This window comes from Hyperoodon ampullatus, assembly GCF_949752795.1.
Source record: "Hyperoodon ampullatus genome assembly, chromosome: 7".
Classification (NCBI taxonomy): domain Eukaryota; kingdom Metazoa; phylum Chordata; class Mammalia; order Artiodactyla; family Ziphiidae; genus Hyperoodon; species Hyperoodon ampullatus.
In genome coordinates, this window is record NC_136920.1 from 76,994,175 (window position 1) to 77,011,671 (window position 17,497).

At 37.3% G+C, this 17,497-nt stretch overlaps 2 pseudogenes across 2 annotated transcripts in view; one reads left to right on the top strand and one right to left on the bottom strand.

Moving 5' to 3' along the window:
- The window catches only part of LOC307055613 (centrosomal protein of 78 kDa-like), a 591,539-nt pseudogene that overhangs the window by 196,900 nt on the left and 377,142 nt on the right, over positions 1-17,497 (top strand). The window lies entirely within an intron of this gene.
- Positions 1-17,497, bottom strand: part of LOC307056583 (centrosomal protein of 78 kDa-like) — a 170,850-nt pseudogene that overhangs the window by 10,069 nt on the left and 143,284 nt on the right. The window contains exons 4-11 of the transcript in view: positions 17,398-17,470; positions 16,233-16,342; positions 13,828-14,002; positions 11,716-11,829; positions 9,665-9,728; positions 6,609-6,883; positions 5,379-5,422; positions 3,835-3,965 (exon numbers count right to left, since the gene is read on the bottom strand). The product of the transcript in view is annotated as a centrosomal protein of 78 kDa-like (transcript). The remainder of the gene's footprint in view (positions 1-3,834; positions 3,966-5,378; positions 5,423-6,608; positions 6,884-9,664; positions 9,729-11,715; positions 11,830-13,827; positions 14,003-16,232; positions 16,343-17,397; positions 17,471-17,497) is intronic.

The following is a 17,497-nucleotide window of genomic DNA, read 5'->3' on the forward strand; positions in this document are numbered from 1 at the left end:
GTAATACTCTTCCATGACTATTTTCTCACAAATTGGAGGCGTTATCTGTTCACTTTCTAACTTACTAATAAGTAAGGGTTTAGTTCCTCTACACTCTTTCCTATGTCCACACTGCTCAGTAAAGTTATGTCATCATGAGTTATTCCACTGCTCATGATCTCTTTGACTTGTAGTCATATACTTAAAAACCTACATTGTTGATCAACTAGAAACTCTCTCAACGTCACGCTTTGTAAAATGAGGACATTCATACCATCTTCCCTTTTTTCTACCTCCTGTCTACCTTCCAAACCTAGCTGTTACGTTGTCAAAGTTGAAATTTATATTCTGTTCTATGTGCAGTTAAGTCTTCTGTTATTTGAGAGTCAGTACGGAGTAAGGTTTAAGAGAACAGGCAGAGAGCCTAAACTCAGAGCCTCGATCCATCCTTAAATTAGGTACAGCCTGGGCAAGTTCCTTCCCTGTCTTAGCTTCCTGTTCTCAAAAGTGGGAATGATATTAGCACCAACCTCATAAGGCTACTCAGAGGATTAAATGAGTTAATATATGCAAAAACACTTAGAGCCTAATATATACTAAGTACATACTAGTACACAATACATTTCAGTACATACCAAGTTAATACTAGTACATACTAAGTATAGTTTACTTTAGTTATTTGTGATTACATGCACGTTGACAATAAAAGCTGCAAACCAAGACAGTATTGCCATTATTACAATGAAATTAATATTGCCCACTGAAGATGTACTGTGTCTCTGTGTATAGACTACACCTCGTTCCATACTGTGCCAGTGTCACTGCCCTTGTGCAGGGTGACCACATACCCCAAGCCGCCTTGGGCTGTTCCAGTTTATACCTGTTGTCCTGATGTTACAGCATTAGAGTGCCTCCTTACACTATTGAAGTGTAAGGAGTTTGGACAAGTTCTGGTTTGGACAACAAATTAGATAGGTGGTCATTACCCCTGTGTGTCACTGAAAAGGGGGACATCTATAGTGTCAAGTTGAAGTGGATTCTTCCCTTCCTCACCAATACTAGGTTAAAAATCAACCATAGTTTAGTGTGCTTCAGGTTTATGTCCATATAGCCTTTTCTCCTCTGGAGTTCAAGTTCCTTCTCCTCTTCCTCTCCCTCCTCCCTTCCAACAGTGCCTAACACCTAGTAAGTACAATATGCCTCAAGGTGTTTCTAAGCTCTCAATCACACAATCAATAGAAGCCTCTCCACTCTAGACTAGCTGCAGTCTGCACTGAATCCCCTATTACCTTCCTTCTTGGTTTATTGCCTCATTTGGCTGGATTATGTCTATAAATAGCTTAAGGTGTAGCACAGGAGGTCAATTTTTCAAATTTCTTTGGGTACAAAATACCTTCTTCAGCCTCCACGTATGACTGATAGTTTGGCTGGATACAAACCCCTAGGGTGAAAATTATGTGCCTGAAAAACTTTGGAGGTATCTCTCTAATGCCTTCCAGGATCCATGGTGCTCATGACAAGTATGATAAAGTCAGATTTTAACCTTTTTTTTTAGGTGACCAGTATTTTTCTCTCTGGAATGGATGTATCCTCTCAGTATTTTATTCTATTTTAATTTATTTTCTCAGTATTTTAAAGTTTCACAATGAAGGGTGCCTAGGTATGAGTCTATTCTTGCTCATCTTGCATAACTATTTTCAATCTGAGGCCTGATGTCTACTTTCAGCTGTGGGGAATTTTGTTGCCCTTTGACAGCTTCCCTCCATTTTTTTTCTGGGTCTGGACTTTCTAATAGTAACATGTGGGATCTCCCAGATGCAGCCTCTCTAACATATTTCTATCACATTTTCCATTGTGTCTTTCTTTTTTATATACTGAGAAATTTTTTAAATTCCTACTGAATTTATTTCAGCAACCATATTTGCATTTCCAGGAGACCCCTCTTGCTTTCTGACCATTCTCCTTTTCATTAATACCCTAGTCTTATTTTATAGTTGCTAGCTCTTTTTCAACCTCTCTCAGGATACTAATTAGGGTTTTTTCTTAAATTATTCTGTTCCCTAAATTGTCCCTGGTCCTACTAGGATATGTTTGCACTCTTTCCCCCTCTCTCATGTTGTAAGCTTTACTCAACTAACAGGCAAATGACAGTTATTTTCTATTTAAGAATGAGCGCAGAAAGCTCCCTGAAGTCAACGATTGATTGGCTTCTTATGCAGGAAGAAGCGGGGAGTAACTGTAACAGGATCTCCCCCAAACACAGTTTTCTAGGGTGTAAAAACTCACACTAGCTGCCCCAGTTCTCGCCAGTTTCACTGTTTTCAAAATGAAATCAGCTTATTTCAGGAGCGTGAGGGCGGGGCTGGGAGTCCACTCCTCCAAACACAACCCTTCAATGAGCTCCCCTATTTGTCACACTTTTAACTAACTCCACCCTCTCTCCTACATGCGCACCTGAGCATGGGGCTACTTTTTCAGGTGGGGTCAGAATCCTCCTCAGTTGCACGTGGTCCCTGTGCATATTCTAGGTGATGCTTTTCCTCTGTTCTACTGCTTCAGTTTCACACTCTTCCACTTGTCTTCTGTCTTTCCAAACTATGTTGAAATCTCTTGATTATTGTGGGCATATGTACTTAAACACGTTGATACCATCATTGTAGTGTCTTGTCAAAACAGAGAAGAGCTAAAAGGATTCTCAGTGCATTCTGAATCTGCTATTCTGTGGTCCCAGTGTTTAAACTTCTTGGACTTCCCCAGTGTCTATTACTGCTTTTACAAATACAATCTCGTGGTCTATTCGTGAAGGAAATGAATACACCACATCTAAAATAACAAGGAATGCGGGTTAGATGCTCTAGGGTCTTGTCATACTCTGCCATTTACTAATAAACCACTTACGTTCTACAAATTGTAGGTGCTCATTTATAAAACGAAAGGGAGTAACTCTACATGAACTATAGATTTCTCCTACTCTAACATTTCATAATTTTCTAAGTTCTTTTCTTAAAATTTCTCTATATTATCATTAATTTTAATTAAAAAATAAAAATCTAACTTTCTCTTTTGAAAATCAAAGAGTAATTCCCGTAGTCCTACAATAATGGGATAATTAGTTCTGAAACCTGTCAAGTGTCATGTTTCATATGAAGAGAAAGTCATATTAAATAATTTTTAAAAATTAAACATGGACTTTGTAGCACAAAGACAAGGTCCCCCCCAAATGGTGTTCCTTTATTTACTAGAAATGTTCAGCTCTGCATTAAAGTTGAAATAAAATAAATATATTAATTTTGAGGTACAAAAATTTCTTATAAAAATCAATTTTTCTTTTCTGTCCATACAAACAAAAGTATGGAATGACATTAGAGGTCAGGTTTATTTGGTAATAGAATGTAGCTTCTTGATATTTTTGATTTTAGGAAAGGAGAATATCAACATCAAAACTTATTTCAACTTTACTTTTATTTAAAATGAGGCCATATTTTCCTCTTATAAAAAGAGAGTTCAACTAGAACTGTCAATTTTCTCATCTGTAAAACAAGAGCACTGAATCAGCTGACTGTATTCATTCAGAACTCAATTTCCTTATCTTATGATCACTAAGGTTCTCCCTAAATCTAATATACTAAGGTTCTAAGCAAAGGAAAATATATTACTAACGACATGTTTTGATTTTAGTTTCTTAGAGTTCAAATGTCCACCATTCACCTTGGTCTAAGCTTAAGGAACCATTCAAGGGGATACAATGCAGATGGGAGGAGAAAACAGAACCCTCACACAAGCTGTGCTGTGTTGCAATCAGCCTTCCGTTTGAAAAATAATCTTCTCTATAGCTTTAAAGTGATAACTTTGTACCTGCAATGCTTCTTGTTTCAAACGGATTTTCTCTGGCTCTTCCTGAACACGTTCTGAGGAATCATCGACCTCTTCGATTTCTGAGGAGGAAGGACTCTCTACTGTCACAGTCACAGGAAATTCTGATGGACCTGAGTGTCACAAGAAGAAGATAGGAAACCACAGAGTTGTTAAACTAAAGTGCAAAAAAAGAAGACAAGATTGTATAAAAGACAACACAAGCCAGATACCAAATATCCAAATATTAGAGGACACTTAACAAAAGTGATCTGAGGTATCATTATTTATAAATGTCTCTCACTGCTCTTTAGTGTAAAATAGGCAATGACTAAGTAAAAGTACAGTAACTTATTTTTGCTATGTTACTGTACAGACCTCTGTTGTACGTGGTTAGGATTAGTAATGGGAATTGCCCATATTATTTTATTAAGTTTCTTTCACAGAAGCCAAGTGAAGATCCAAGGTAAACATTTTTTCTCAGATCAACTTTATACTGCAAATGAAAAATTTATTCTTCACCATCAGACAAAAACAGTCTGGAAGAAAATGTAGTTTTTCAGAGGAAAATACATCAGTAAAGGGACTGATGAATAATCAGAAAGTCAACATATCTAAGCTGTGAATAATAGACATTAGAATTTAAAAAAATAAATCACATACACATACACAACTAAAACTGACCCATCAAAAATTTCATCTTCTCACCACCCTTAAGCCAAAACTAGGGCAACAATTCTCCCAGCAAGCTTCACTGCCACTGCAATGTTGTTCAATAGGACATTTCCAAACATTTAAAAACTGACCTGGCCACAACCCCATAAAAGTCTACAGATCATAAAGAACTGTGCTGGGATTATATAACCACGCAGAAGACAAGTCACTAGGACATCATTTTGACAACAAGCAGCAAACCCTGCAGCATAGGAAAACCCTAACAGGAGAACGAGGTGCACACCCCTCTCTCTGGGAATGCAAGGCCAGGATTGACACCCAAGATGCTCTTCTCTCAACCTCAGCAGTGGTGCCTTTCACAGAGCAACTATGCAGTCTCCCAAGACCACTGGGAAGGAGAATCTGATACTGACAGTATTAGCTTGCCATGAGGCCATAAGCGAGGGAATGTGTGTGGCCTTGGTGAGAGAGCAGAGGTTTGGGAGATGTTGCTTTATATTGGCTTTCAGATCAGGAATTTGTACATATAGCCCGCAAACAACGTTTCTTGAAAACGTGAACATTCTTGAGTATGACAGCTCCATGTGAGGGGTCAGAAATGGCAGTCAAGTTCGTTTCACTGGGTAACAGCTGATTTGCGGACTGGAAAACAGGCTTCCTTGTTTACAGACATCACCACAAGGCTGCCCGTTGTGTGCCAAATCCACACAACTACACAGTTGCATTGGGAGAGCGACCAAACATGTTTTATATGGATTTATTTCAGAGAGGGAAATGCTTCTTGTAAGGCTCTGTCAGTTTAAAAAGCAAGAAGAATGACCATCCACCTTTCCCAATTCAAGCCCTATATATCATAAATATGATAGCTACACACCACCGATTACATACATCACGAGCTTTGATGAATGGAAAGCCCCTAAAAAGATATCAACAAAACGAAGTTAGATCTTCATGTAAATACATCACCAGTTAAACCCAGTTAATACAACTATTTAGTAGTATGAACAGTATCCATACAGAATTGTGTATAAAAATAAATAAGCTCAAAACAAGGACTTGGAGGGCTCTGCTACGGAGAAAACACAACAGAATTCAGCCTACTGGCTTGGTAATAACTCTCTGAACTGCTGAGAGGCCCCTTCAGCTCCTATGTTCAGGATGGTTGAGATTTCAGTCTCTCTTCTTTAAATGGTGATATTAATCGTTCTCTAATTTACCCCCCTGTGTGACGAGGATGGACCTGCGATTAAGTGTCTCAGGAAGAAGATAGGAAACCACAGAGCTGTGAAACTCAAGTGCAAACACTGGGGATTCAACACTATAGTTTATGCAACAGCAATTCACATCACCATTTGCAAAAAAGTAGTCGGTTGTCCAGTGGGGATTAGAAACATCCATTTAACATGAGCAACTGAACAGATATTTTACACAGTAACTACTTCAAGTACTATTTAAAATCAATTCTCTTTGTTTTCTTAAGCAATTGTTAATCCCCAATTTCCTGATTACTACCAAGTAAGTCACCTGAAGATCATCTAGAGCCATCTATTTCATTTAGCAAGCCTAAAGCTATAATTCAACCATTTTATTTACTGTTCTGTGACAAAAATTACTATGAACAGCTATCCCCTGGATAAGAAATCAGGTAATGCTAGTTTGACTCACTAAATCTGATTTACTGAGTTAATAAGCCAGTTGATTTAGAATAGGTCTCATGCATATTTTTCATCCATTCTGCATTAAACTATTTCCCATGCCTAAAATGTCTTTTTTCCCATTCGTACGTATCCAAATTCCTACTTCTGTGCTGTAGGGCTTCGCTCAACTACACCTGCCTTTAATCAAACTTTTCTCACATGCACAATTGGTGATCATTTTAGTCTCCTCAAGACACGTAGTTACCTCTGTTGTGACACTTGAGAAACAACTTGAAACTCCCAATTACTTTTAATTTTTCTTCCTTAGAGGGCTCATTAGGCAGAAGCCATGTGTGAGTTACCTTTTTTCCTCTACACAAAGCACCAGAGGCCACCCACATAATACAAGTTCCAAAATAAAGAACTCTAAATGACTGAAAAAGACAGGGAATGCAAACAGGTTACCTGTTGCTTTTTGCACTTTCTGCAGGACACAATGGCCGGAAACCAGACACTCCAGGTGGTAGCGGTTCAGGAGGGTAACATTCTTTACCAGCAGAGTGTTTCCTTCCATTACTTACAGGCTTCTTTGCGGCCAAGACTACGTTTGACAAAGCATGAAAACAAGGAATCAAGATGCACCAAAGGTCTACACAGCAACTGTCACACGTGCACACGTCGAAAGGAATCAAAAAGGCACTTGACAATGATGCCAAGCCCATTAAAAAGAGGATCGGTTTTGTACAAAGGTTTTACATAAGCCAGCATTTTTAAAAAATATAAGTTCTCTACGGTAACAAGTTATTTTAACTAAAACAAAAGTATTGAGATGTGCAGAAATGCAAAAATAAAGTTTAAAAAAAAATCCCAAAGTATGATACATTTTATGTATCATGCAGAAACACTCAAGTTTCCTGAACCTTAGAACACCTTTGGCATTTCTGAATCTCAAGGACACAGAAACACAGATACACCCATGACTTCTGCCAGACAGAATCTTCAGAAGTAGACCAAAAGTTAAATTTCAGATGAATTTTTCTATGTAAAAACAATACAAGTTCTAAGGCTGCAAGTTGCTGGGGGGTAGGTGGGTCAATTTCACCCTCCTATAAGCCTGTCAACCTTCACTGCTCCTTTGATTTCATATAGAAAACACACAAAAAAACAAACGAAACCCACTGGATGAAAGAGTGAAATGTGGAGACTCACACTATATTTCAGTAGTAAAGAGGCAAGTATCTTTATATGAAACACTTGGTTGCAGAAACTAGACCTACGTGTTAATATTTTACTTAGAACAAGCCATATATTAAAATTCACATTTAAATATTTAATTTGAATTTACTGAAAACAAACATCATAGGTTAAAATGGTTATACTTATCCTTCAAAGCTACTATATTTTATGTTATTTTATTTATTTTAATAGATCCTGATTGGAGTATAATTGCTTCACAATTCTGTGTTAGTTTCTGTTACACAACAAAGCGAATCAGCCACATGCATACACATGTCCCCATATCCCACCCTCTTGAGCCTCCCTCCCACCCTCCCTATCCCACCCCTCTAGGTCATCGCAAAGCACCAAGCTGATCTCCCTGTGCTATGCTGCTGCTTTCTACTATATTTTAGCAGCATTAGGATGCCGGGTAAAATGGAGTGTATGCGGTAATACAGGACAAATATTTCATAGAGTGTAGCTTATTGATAATCACCACACGATCCTCTGTGATTTACATCCCTCTTAAAAATATATAGGAGCTCAGTTCATTTTGTGCTATTTTATTGTGTTTTTTAACTTAATTGCCATCAAAAGAATGTTTGTATGCATATGGTTTGTATGTGTATACCCTTCCTTTACTTTCAGAAACTAATGCAAATACATTTGTATTAAAATTTTTTTAAATTGCACTTTTCTTGTTAGGAGATTAAAAAATTTCTAATAAAAGTTCCCATCTTTTATTAGGCATACATAAGTACAATATAAATGTGGCACAATTCACACCATTATTTCACCCCTATACTCACCTGGATCTAGGTATATAACCAGATACTGATTTCGCTTACCTCTATGTCTCCAAATAACTGAGGCAAATACAAAAAAAAAGCCCAAGAAATAAAATTACTCTTAAAAGAGTTCAATGAGCTTGTATACTTCAGTTACATTTCCACTTTGTTTAATCATGCTAACTAAAAAAAAATGTTTAACTGTTCTCATTCCATGATGCCCTATTATTCTGTACTAATTTTACAGAATTCCTAATATGTTTTACATATACATGTTTTATTTATATATCTTTCCATTTCTAATATCATAGCAAAAGTCAATGTAGCTATTTTAAAAATGCTTTACATATGATATAAATTTTTAATAATAATATCTAATTAGTGTGATATCACAAATCTTAACTTCTTTGAATGTACTATTTGATTATTAAAATATCACTCTCTGGAAATAACAATTGGCAGACGATCATAAGCTTTTTTTTGACTTCATAAACACTCTTAACAACTTATTTAATACACTATTGTCCAAGCAAGTTGATGAATAGAGAATCAAAAACATACAACTTTAAGTAGAAAAAAAAAAGCTGTATTTATGAAGATGTTTACAATAGTTTATTTGAGGTTATTTCCAATTTTTCACCAATTTAAAAAATTGACCTACTCAATGAAACCTTGTGAATGCAATGTTAAAAAGTATAACTATGAATCACAGAATTTAAATTTAGTATGAAAAGAATGGCAAATTATATCGAAGCTATGTGGAATTATGTTTATAGACAGCAGGAAGAGAAAACTAAAATGTAAATATTGCTTGATAGGATAATGGGATTAGAGGTGGTCTTTTAAATTTTTCATTTTTATGCTAATACAATACCTTTATAAAACCCAAAAATCTTCAAACAACACATTTTTTAAAAATTGTGGTAAATGACACAAAACAGAAAATTTATAATTTTAACCATTTTAAAGTGGACCGTTCAGTGATATGAAGTCAACAAATTTTTAAAACTTTCAGAGGGCCCCTGAATAAAAGATGTGTTGTCCACTGGTGATTTTAATGTATCTGGTATATAACTAAAGTCATCACAAAACTCTTTCTGGGAAATTGGCAGATCATAAACATAAAAAATTTATTTTGCTTTTTATTAAACCTTATTGTTTTGCTGTTTCAAAATTCAAATTTACTCACAAGAAAGAGTCAGTTTCATATTAGATTTGGTTTCACAAATGCTGCTCCTGCTATTCATTCTTATCACCAAAAAAAAAAAAAGACTATTTGTGGCTAACGATAATATGTTACAGAAAATAAAAAGTTAAAAGGTTTTCAGTCTGCATATTTGGGAACCTAAATTAAAGCATCACACAACATTTTCAAAAACAGAAAAGCCATTTGATTTGACTAAAATCTTAGTTTTAAGATGGCAGAAAGTACCTTGATAATTTTCTTTTAAGAAAGAAAGAAAACCAAGCCATTAAAGAGAAATTCTTCCGAGAGAACTGAAACATGTTATATACCTCTGACTTGGCACTCCTTCCACCTGGAGAACTTTTTTGGTAACTGTTTTCATCACAGAATGATCTAAAGTAAAATGAATTGAAATTACAGTAATTATTTTCCAATGAGTGGCTATTTCCATTTAAAACCAAAAGCCAACTAATTATTGCTTTTCCCATACATTTAAATATGAAATCTACATTATATAATTATACACTTATTTCCCCCTTTGTGTATTCTAATTTCTTCCTCAGAAACCTAAGATGCCATCTTGCAGACTGCCCACAGTGGCTACTATATTGGCAGCAGCAAAGGTCAACTTTAAACATTTTTGCATCTAAAGTGGCTTTGGATACCTTTGGATACAAAGTACAGTCTGAGCACCGTCCAGACGCTTCGATACCTAAACAGCATCTAAGATATCAAACCAGGGCATCCAAGATAACAAACCAAGTCCTGATATTCCCTCAAAAGCTGCTCCTCCCATCAGCCCCCTTCTTCTAAGTGATACTACCCAGTTGCACACATAATCATCAATGACTTCTCTCCTTGGTACTATTTCCTTCATACCTCACATCTATCTGCAGGTCTTGATAGCTACACCCTCAAAACACAACCTGAATTCAACCACTTTTCACTTGCTGCAAACTTCCAACCTAACCTAGGCCATAAACATCTCTTATTTGGAGCACTGTGATAGCCTCCTAACTGGTCTCCCTGTTCCTCTTCTTTTTTTTTTTTTTTTGCGGTACACGGGCCTCTCACTGTTGTGGCCTCTCCCGTTGCGGAGCACAGGCTCCGGACGCGCAGGCTCAGCGGCCATGGCTCACGGGCCCAGTCGCTCCGCGGCATGTGGGATCTTCCCGGACCGGGGCACGAACCCGCGTCCCCTGCATCGGCAGGCGGATTCTCAACCACTGCCCCACCAGGGAAGCCCCCTGTTCCTCTTCTTGATCCTCCCAAGTCCCTTCTCTATACCAGGTCACCTTATTCAGATACGATTTGGATCATGCCTTGTTCCAGTTCAAACCCCTCTACTCATTTAGAATAATCCACATCTTTACTCTGGCCTTCAGGACTTTACAAGAGCAGACCCCTGGCTAGCTCCTTGACCTCATGTCATACCACACTCTTCTTCACTCGGTACTCTGCCCAGATTGGCCTCCTTGCTTTTCCTTAAATACTCCACCCACCTACATGCCTACATACTCATTGCCTCCTTGTCCTGGAATGTGCTTACTCCACATCTTCCATGGCTTGCTCCTCTCTTCATTCAGGTCTCCGTTCAAATGCCACTTCTCCAGTGAAGCTGTCCCCTAACAAACCTATCCAATGGAGTCCTACCTGCTCTCCCTCACTCTCCTTACATTAAGATAGTTTTGCACTTCCTACTCTCTAAAATTATATTACTTATCTGTTTACTCATTTCTATCTGATCTCCTTCACTAGAATGTAAGCTCCATGAGGGCAAGACTTTTGTCTGTCTGGTTCACTGCCTTATCCCTAGTCCCTAAACCCGTATCTGGCACACAGAAGATGATTACAAAATTACTTGTGAATCTGACAAATGAATAAAGTACTCCTGGCAAGAATTCAGAGGTTGCACAGGAAAGAAATAATGCTCTTGGTGGAAGCAGGCTTAGTATCTAGGTTCACCTCTATTCAGAGTAGAGATAAGAAAAATTTACAAGTATAATTCACTTTAATTAGTACATTAGCTGCTAAAAACATAAGGGAAGTGCAACACTAGAAAAGTACAGTTGAAGCTTGAACAACATGGGTTTGAACCTCGCGGGTCCACTGACACACGCATAGTTTTCAATACATATGTACTATCGTCCTACATGATCCAAGGTTGGTTGAATCCACAGATGTGGAACCACTGACTATAAACTTATACCCAGATCTTCAACTGCGTAGGGGTCGACACCCCTAAGCCCACGTTGTTCAAGGGCCAACTGGATATGATGAGGAAAGTTAAACACATTAAGTTTTAAAAAACTGTCAATACCTGAACAAATTCTTTTTGTTTTGCTATGTGTTTATCAATTTAAAAAAAGTGACCACATACCAACAAGCAGATTTTTTCTTATATCCAGAACGAGGAGAGTTCTGTTGGTTTGAAGGGCCTTTAGTAAAGCCTTTGCTCCTTCACTGGTGAGGCCGCACTGCTGCAGGTCAAGTGCTTTCGATGAAACACAAAAGGTCACTTGCTAACTCTACAGATTTAACATATAGACAACTCTCATTTTCTCACGTGTGGAAGAGTCCTGCACAGGACAAGTCATGGCAGGTTTGTAATTTGGGGTATGGAAAAAAACAAAAACATATACGCACACACATAATGCATAATCCAATTTAAAAACCTCTTCTTGGATGTGCAATGATAACCCTGGCTTTAGTACCAATAAATCATACAACATATTTTACAATTACAGAACTGGAGAATAACTGTATATTACCTATGAGCAAAAAGCATCACAAAATGAATCTCAGTTCATAATTAGCAAGGGTGGCAGGGGCATGTAAACCTCACAAGCAAAACCTGGTGGAGCTCAGAAATGCACTGCATTCTTTTGATCATGATCTTCAGCTCCAAATCACACTTGAAACTAGTTCAAAGGGGAAAACAAAATAGAAGAAATGTAATAACTGTTAGTTTTAGAGGAAAAAAAGACAAGTCTAAGAGGATACAAATAATAAAAACTTTCAACAATGTGTGAATAGAGAATACATACTAAAAACCTATCATGAAAGTATGATGGTCAAGAACCCTCGCAGTAAAAGGTCAGACAAAAACCAGAAAAACGGATCATGAATTCTAGTAGTTCTGGGGCTGAACAACCTACTCACTTAAACCAAAGGGATCATCACTAAAGCACAGGTATTAAAAAATATTACATGAAAGGAAACTATCATGAGTCTTTTGTTTAAGTGTTGTGTGGACCATCACATTAAAATAACTGGAGTCTTTCAACACCCCCATGACACACAGAAATAGCAAGTCAGACATACGGATCTGACAGGATATGATACAACCCTTACAAACTCTCACTACAGAAGAATGGACACAGGGTATAATTAACCAAATAGCCAAATTAATACAAACAGCCAGTAAACCGCACCAGTCAATCAAATGAATACAAAATAAAACAAAATGTGGTTATTCTCCTATCAGATCAAGCCAAGATTCTGTAAGAAAAGCCTTTAAATAATGTCTATACCCTTTGGATCCAACAACTCTCTTTCTAAGAATTTAACCAAAAGAAATAGTCAGAGATATAGGTAAGGATATATATCAGAGTACTATTTGTAACTGAAAAACTGGACAAAGCTTATATACAAGAATGGATAAGCTATGTGCACTGTGGCATATTCATATAATGGAATACTGAACAATCACAAAAAATGATGTAGGAGATGCAAATTTACTGACTTGCTAAAATGCTCATACTAAATTAATTGAAAAAAGTTATAAAATTTGGAGTAATCCCACTTGCATAGAAAATGGAGAGGTACTCATTTTTGTAGTTTTACATTTTTTTACAAGTGCTACAGGCCAGTGTTTGTGAGAGGCAGGCTTCACGTCTACTGTTGGGGTGGACTACAAATTGGCATAGCCTTTCTGGGTGGCAATTTGGCCATGTGTATCAAATGTCTTAAAAATATGTCACACTTAGTCATTCCACTTGTAGTACCTTATTCTACAGAAGTAATCCCGATGGACACAGAGATGTATATACAACGTATTCACATTGTTTCTGACAGGGAAAAGCAAACTGTCTAAATAGAATTGCAACGAATTGATTAAACTAGGGGACATCAATACGACGCAATACTACATGATACATCATTAAGTGAAAAAAGCAGGAATGTGAAATAGCAAGTATACTACAATTCTATTTTTGTAATCCCTAAGTGTACATATATATTTGTAGAAAAAAAAAGACTGAAAGTATATACACCAAAATGAACAGTGATTATATCTGGGTATTAAAATTATAGGTAATTGTTCTCTTGTTACTCTGTATTTTCTATAAAGGATATATGCAACTCTTAGAGAAAGTTTAAAAGCAAAATAAAAGCTATCAGTAAAATGAGGCTTTAAAAAATCCTATCACAATAGTATCATGCCAAAAGCTAAGCATATTAAAAATTCAATATTTTCAATTTTAGAATTTCCCTCTAAGCCATAAATCCTCACTAAGAGATTCTGCCAAAGCACTTGCACCCAGGTCACCAATGAGCGTGTTGCAGTTCAGAGTGATGCGCCTCAAACCAGCCATGCAGTCAAGATCACGTCTCCTGGAATGAAGACTCTCAGCCCAGGTTTCTTCATGCCTTCTGGTAGTCTGATACTTCAAAGATTTAATGGGATGAAATTAAGATGCTTGAATAAGGAAACAGGGTGTGCCTGAGTATGGCTTATTATGTCAGAGATTTACACACACACACAGATCAAGCATATATGCCAGGAGCATCAACCTGAGAAATTCAAGTCACTTCTGGTTTACGAGTCCAGTGACCCAGATTCTGCTCGGTCAGTGATTAGATTCTAGCCACTGGATTTCCTGTTTCTGAACACTTACGTAAAGTCGGACAACTCAATTACAGTCTATGAATTATTTTCCTTATCTTCTAAGTCAGGGAATTGGTTCTAAATTCTATCTTTGCTGAGGCCCTATATTTCATCATCCTGTCCTCCAATGGCCTGCAAACACCTGACTGGGCAAACCATAAGAAAACTTTTTAATATGCATCTTATTTATTAACAAATTATATACACAAAGTTCCATACACATAATTTATGTACATGATAAACTACACAGATTTTTTAAAATAATACAAAGGTAAAAATGTTCTAATATTTTCTTTTCCTAACTCCTAAGGCATTAGTTTATTTTACTTATTTTTTATAAAGAGTCATTTATTTATTTGTTTGTTTGTTTGTTTGTTTGGCTGTGCCGGGTCTTTAGTTGCAGCATGCCGGATCTTTTAGTTGTGGCATGTGGGCTCTTAGTTATGGCAGGCACGTGGGATCTAGTTCCTTGAGCAGGGATCGAACCCAAGCCCCCTACATTGGGAGCACATAGTGTTAACTGCTGGACCGCCAGGGAAGTCTCAAGCATTATTTAAAAGACTATATTTACAAAATGTCTCTCACATGCTACCTAGGGTGTGCACACCAGCTTTAGAGGCCTGGACTCTGCAGAGCCAGTTTGATGTGCCTTGGGAAAATAATGGTTTGACATTTAAGCAAAAGTACTGTCTTGAAGACATTCAATTCTTTATATTCATAAAGTAAATTTTGGTAACAGGGAACACTGACTGTAAATGAAAAAAGTCTTATTACATTCCTGAAAAAGTAAAAGACTCAAAGTACCTTTGTTACTCTAAAAGGAAAATCATTAGTGTCATTTTTCTATTAACAATAACTTATTAAAGCTCCAAGCAGAAACAACAGCAATCACTTACACAGTGCTTAGTATGTGCCAGGCACTATTTATACAAATAAGTACATTTAAACCTCATAATGAGGCATAGAGGTTAAGTGATTTGCCCATGGTCACTAGCTATGAAGTGGGAGAAAGGGAAGTTGAACCTAGGCCATTTGGCTTCCGCACCCAAGTTCCTGACTGTTTTCTACCTCAGGGGTCAATGGACTTGCCCTGTATAGGCTCAAAGAAGTTTTCACTTTTTAAAATCTAAATTTAAACATTTCCAGATTTGTGGGCTATACAGTTCCTGTTGCAACTACTCTGCCCCACTGGTGTAGGGTGAAAGGAGCCATAACTACCATGTAAACAATGGGTGTGACTATGTTCCAGAAAAACTTCCTTTACAAAGCCAGGCGACAGGCTGGATCTGGCCCACCAGCCAGAGTTTACCTATCCCTGATCTGCACCATCAAACTATTAAAAAGCCTTCATGTCAAATTATTAACTAACTTTAGGCCTAAATACAGTCATTATAACCACTGTAAAGTTGTTAAGGCATTATTTTAAAAACTGTATTTACAAATTGCTGATGTACTGACTTTTATTAGTTTAAAAACTACAACAGCTAATAAACACTTGATTCATTTAAGTCTTGAAGACTAGAATGGCATAGTTTCTTCACAGTATTACAATAAAAGTTTTCAGTAAAAAAACATACATAAAAGTATTATTAGGTATTATATATTAAATCTCTTATTTCTAAAATTAAGTGGACTATCTTTACTAAATGGTAGAATCCCAAACTGAAAACTGGTCATATTCTTTCAGCAAAATGAAAGCTGCGCTCACATGTATCAAAAGACAAAAATTAGGGCTTCCCTGGTGGCGCAGTGGTTGAGAGTCCGCCTGACAATGCAGGGGACATGGGTTCGTGCCCCGGTCCGGGAAGATCCCACATGCCGCGGAGCGGCTGGGCCCGTGAGCCATGGCCGCTGAGCCTGCGCGTCCAGAGCCTGTGCTCCGCAACGGGAGAGGCCACAACAGTACCACACACACACAAAAAAAAGATAAAAATTAACTGCCTTCTGTATCAATATATTAATGTGTTTCAATCACATATGTTTTCATGAAAGTTTAAACATAAAATCACCTTTAAGATCTAGGCCATGTGATGTGCTCCATGCCATGTCAGAATACACCCCGTGACGTTTACTTAACTTGTCTTAAGTGTGATAGAATTCTTTATACCTTGACAAATAACTAAAAGGAAAAAAAAAAAACCCCACACGCAATAAGATGAAGAGCCTATACATTTGTCAATCTTGACTTATTTGCTTTTCTTGAGTCAGTTGGAGGTTTATAGCCACATTCTCAAAATCATTAACTACAATCTTCCCAAACAGGTAATTGACGAACAGATGCATTCTAAAACTTGTCAGTAGCAAAGTGCTATTCCAGTTTACAGCAACAGTTTAATTCTATTTAGATACTAAAACTGAATACACTGAATACTGCAAACTTTATTCCCAACCACTCAGCAAAGTACTACATACCTTTTCAGATATAGGGAAAAAAAGAAAAAAAAGAAAAAGCATACGATTCTTCCTATTTTCATTTCCAAAGATACATCCCAATCTTAATGATCAATCAGCGAGTTAAACGTCAACTATAAACCCAGCATACTGCTGCTATGCAGTGTACTAGAGCAATAGAAGAGAGAGGACCTCAAACCCTCTGTTCCCTCAAATTCAAAGGCAGGCTTCCTGACCCCTCCAGACCACTACTGGACACAGGGAAGGCACACTAATATTTCAGGACCCCAACCAACAGTCACCTGCTTTGTGATTACTTCCATGACACACCCTCACCAACACCACTGAGTTTGCTGCTCCTACGGGACGTTACATGTATTTCCTATTTTAACACATACCACAGTGCATCATAATTATGATTGCAGATAGATGTTCTAACAATTTAAAGAGAATGATGACTTTTTTGCTCTTTACATCTTGCTATTTCCCGTCCCATAATATTTCTTGAAGCGAAACCATAAAATATAGACAAACACAAAAAACAGAAAATATACAAAACGTGTGCTTTGCACCTTAACGCAAACTTAAGTAAAATTAGTTCTGACAGTATCCAGCATGACAAACTTCCATGGTACAAATGAGAATGGACCAAGGTTTGAGCAGGTACAGGAGACAATCCAGGCATGAACACCACCAAGGAAAGGTAGACAGGAAGTAACATGGTGTGTAGGAAATCATGAGACCAGTCTGATGGGAAGAGACTTAAACAAGACTGAAACTCACTTTCTAAACCTCCATCTCCAACTGGACAATTCGCAGGACACAGGTGCACCAAAGTGGCCAATTTATTCAATCCCTTTAATATGGAGGAAGAGTTTAAAAT